Source organism: Cryptomeria japonica, chromosome 4, assembly GCF_030272615.1.
Source record: "Cryptomeria japonica chromosome 4, Sugi_1.0, whole genome shotgun sequence".
Taxonomy (NCBI): Eukaryota; Viridiplantae; Streptophyta; class Pinopsida; order Cupressales; family Cupressaceae; genus Cryptomeria; species Cryptomeria japonica.
The window spans coordinates 767,673,018-767,677,259 of NC_081408.1; positions in this window are offsets into that span (position 1 = coordinate 767,673,018).

The window sequence follows — 4,242 nt, forward strand, 5'->3', positions numbered from 1 at the left end:
TTTTGTCCCATGACATAAACCACTATGAAATCTGCCCCTAGAATCTGTTATAACAGCTAATTCGATGTGGCATATTGGAGCATCATAGAAGAATTGGTCACCAAAATTCATGAATTTTTCTTCATACTAGTCCTTTTGTTCTTCAATAACATAAAGTGCCTTATTTGAATAGAGAATGGTGCAAACATTATGCTTACTTTCATTCTCACAAAGGGTATTGATTCCTTCAACAATTTGTATGATCTCCTTGGTCTTAGAATTAAATCCATCTTCCTTGTGAATGGCTGCAATAGAAGTCTGATATCCAACCTTATATAATGAGTAATGAGCCATGCTCAACTGTAGACAAAGCTCGTCCACCTCTCTTTCCTTGTCTTCTCAAACTTGATAGCAAGATCCATGTCCATTAGCAGTTGCAAGTAATCCAATTTCATCTTTTCAAAAGCTTCTTTGATTGTGCCCAACTGAGTGCCAGTGACTCCACTTGCAACTCCCTTGTGTCTCTCCTCAATTTGAGTTTTCCAAGTAAGATTTTTGTATTTGTGAGATGCATCTTCCCTTGTTAATACTTGCATAACTCTCTCCTCTATGAACAATAATTTGTCCTTCAAATCTTGCAATGCTAAAGGGTTTTGTTCAATTTCATCTAAGGTACATGAGCTATCACCCATTAAATTTTCTAATTGGTTATCAATAGTAAAAACATTATCAAACTCAATTGCCTCACTAGATGATAACATGCACTCTTCATAAAGCTCTACTAGGACAACATTGTGATCGTGAGTGGATTTATCAAAGATATTTTTATCTTCACCTACTTTATCAATAATGGCTTGCAAATCACCAATGAAGAGTTTTGAATACCCCTCACCTATAGATATTGGCTCTTCCTCCACAATATCAGCCTTAGTTGGATGGAAATAATTATCCCTTTTACTTTCATCATGCACAATAATAGGTGTATTCAAATCTATAATTTTTTTTTGCTCCTTGTGAGTCATGATTCCATTCTCATCTGCATCTTTGTCCTCATTAGGTCACTTGGTTGTGATAGGTCGTTCTCCTTATTAACTCCACAATTATGATATGATGTCCAGGCCTCCTGACATGTGAAACAAATCTGCTATATTCTCATTTAGTTCTCACTCTTTTTTGGAGATCCTAAAATCTAAAAACCCAATGAACTTAGCTCCTCTTTAGACAATACTTCCTTGAATTTCTCAATTTTCTATTCAACCAAACTTCTAAAGAGATCGTAGGTTGCAGTTGAAACATGCAACTCTCTTCTCCATATGCCTAACAAATCAAACCACAACTTCTTACAAACTTCATCATTCTCATCTAGGATTATGGATAAGATGTCGAACATATCTAACTTAACCTTGTCTCGATGACGTTTCCTGGTTACAACAATGAAACAATGAAACATTTGAAGAATCAACTTATAAGATTGAAGATCCAACATTAGGTTGAATGACCTCGTCCTTGCTATAATTTCTAAAATTTTAGCCCTTACCAAAAGTAGGGGCTTTGACATTATATAAACCATGTAGACTCTCCACAGTCAGTTGTAGAACCTCTTTCATTGTATCATCATCATAAGGTACTCAAAGTGTTATAACCCTCATGATCCTAGATAAGAAAGAAGTAACCACCAACTTAATTTCATCATCCAAATGCCTTAACCACCTATGTTATTTCAAGGTAGTCATTATAGGAGACGGAGCTAATTGCAATGCATCCCAAGGTAACTGCTCAACAAGGATCAAACAGTTTTCCACCCTTTTAAGCATGTTCATGACATCATCCTTAGATTGAAATTGATCACTGAGCTAAGTACTTGCTTCATAGAGTGATCTTGCCAAATGTTTAATATCTTCAGTTATCATGGTTCGAACTGAAAATCAAAACTCTGAATCTTCTTCCAATAGGCTAACAAAACTTTATCCCAGATGAGTACTACAATAAATAACACACTAATGTCCAACTCTGTTTGCTACTAAATACTGCACCAATCTGTCTTACTTCAATTCACAGACATTTTAACAAATAGTTGGCATAACGGTGAATATGAAAGTTTTCTGCAACTATTTTGAATGTTGTTGTGATTTCGGCATCTGTAATAGGCTCTCCGTATTTGCTACAATTTTCCCCCCATTCAATCGTGAGAGATTTTGTCAAACAGTTGTCCTACAAAAACCCTTTCTTCTGATTTCTTCCTTCTAATGTTCTTTGGTTTTGTTGATACATGGTACATTTCGAGTGTTTGGAGACCTTACATCTTAACATGGAGTACAATCAATAATTAATCATTGTTTCAATTTAAAATGCACCAACTGGATATCTATGAACAATTTCTATTGCAACTATTCCAAAATTTTCACAAATAGTCAAGAAAACGTGAGTTCCGGACTTGATTTTTGGAAGATAATAACATGAAGTATAATGACCAAATCAAAGAACCTGGAGATACCCCTGTGACTTGTTCAAATTACAGTGGTGACACTAGTGCAGTTACCAACAGCGAACAGATTTGTCTATGATCTCAGCATTGAATGGATCCAGTTCGCTAGACTCAACCCAAAACGTCTTCACTGGTTGGTCAAACAATAATGATTAGAACCACGCCCAACAATAAATATTCGTGCCCAGCTACCTAAATTGCCAGTTATAGATTTTGCTTTCAGATTGGTAACACTTGTAGAGGAATCGCTATTCTCAGGCTAATATCAAATTATAAAGCCTACACATTCACTCCAGAGTTCGTGTGATCATCTCAAACTCCCCTACCTATAATAATCTCCCTACCTGGATGAATATAGTCGTCTCAAGCTCCAGAGCCGTTAACAGTTTCACCAAAAGGAGGCAAACTCTTTGTAAAACAATTTTCACACATTCAGAGGAAAAACAACTCAGTTAATTCTTGTTTGCGCCACTAAGCACTCCATGTAACCATAACCTTCTTTTCATGTCCTGTAGATGTCCCATCTAGGTGCCCGGCAGCTCAATGGTCATGTCCAGGAATTTAAGTTGTTTGCCTATTCAGATTCCCACTAAATCCTGTACAAGAAGCTTGAAGAGATAACGCCTTTCATGAAGAGACGCTGTAGCCTATGTCCGATTCCTTCTATTCTTGTACTAGTTGAAGCGACCAAAAGACAACCAGCGATTCTGACAGCTTCCACAAATTCACCAAAATGTGATAGACCTGGTTATCCAAACAACTCTTCTCCTAAATAATCAATTCACTCAAACACAAATGACAACGCACAACACCTGGTATATCTTAGTCGACGTTGTACCTTAACCCAAACGCTGACTGTGATCTTTGCTAGTGTTTGTGGCCCACAACCTGCCACAAAACACATGTCCCATGCCTCATTGATAATGCAACATACGGTGCTTAAACTAGGCAATATTCATCCCATGAATTTCTGTCGCACTTCTCAAAACTACAATCTCTGTGCATTCGCCGAAGGGTCACGCTACTGCAACTGTCTATGGCAACAACTGTGAATGTCTTGTTGTATAGTCAACATGAGAAGTCGAACTATTGTATGGTGAGGAAACAATAGACATCCTTTTCTAGTTCGAACTCCCTTCAATAACAACCTCAACGCTAAATATTGTTGGTATTTGCCAATCCTAAGAACTGTGATTTCCTCCTAGCTGTGAATATGCAGTACCAACTGAAAATATTAATGTTTACATGAAATTATTTTAGCTCCTAGCTACAATTTCCGCAATTCTCTTCATATACTTCTCACCACAACCTTTGATTGAAACCAATGCAATCCTTTGGTTTGTCTGCTTAAATAAAGATAGAGCCAAAAGTAACACACCCAATGGTTGCCGATAATACTCGGGATTACAACAAAATTCCCATGGTGCCGATAGAAATTCTGAACCGATGCCAGAAGAAATATTCAGAATATAATAAATCGGGTTTCAATGATATATGTGGACTTAAATTTCCACCCCAAACATTCGACACTCGTCCCAAATATTCAATTAATCTTCATCATTAAGAACCCTCATCATTTTTCCATATTTTTGTGAAAATGATATTGGCTACATGTTGCTTGTAAAATTCAAATCAATGCTACTCGAATCATCTGTACCATGTTCCATGCCTCCATAAATGAGAGAAGACCATTAGAACGGAACTAAAAGTACCAACATTTGACATTTTGCTTCCTCTAATAGAATTGTCTTCACTACCATTGCTATCAATAGAGAGAT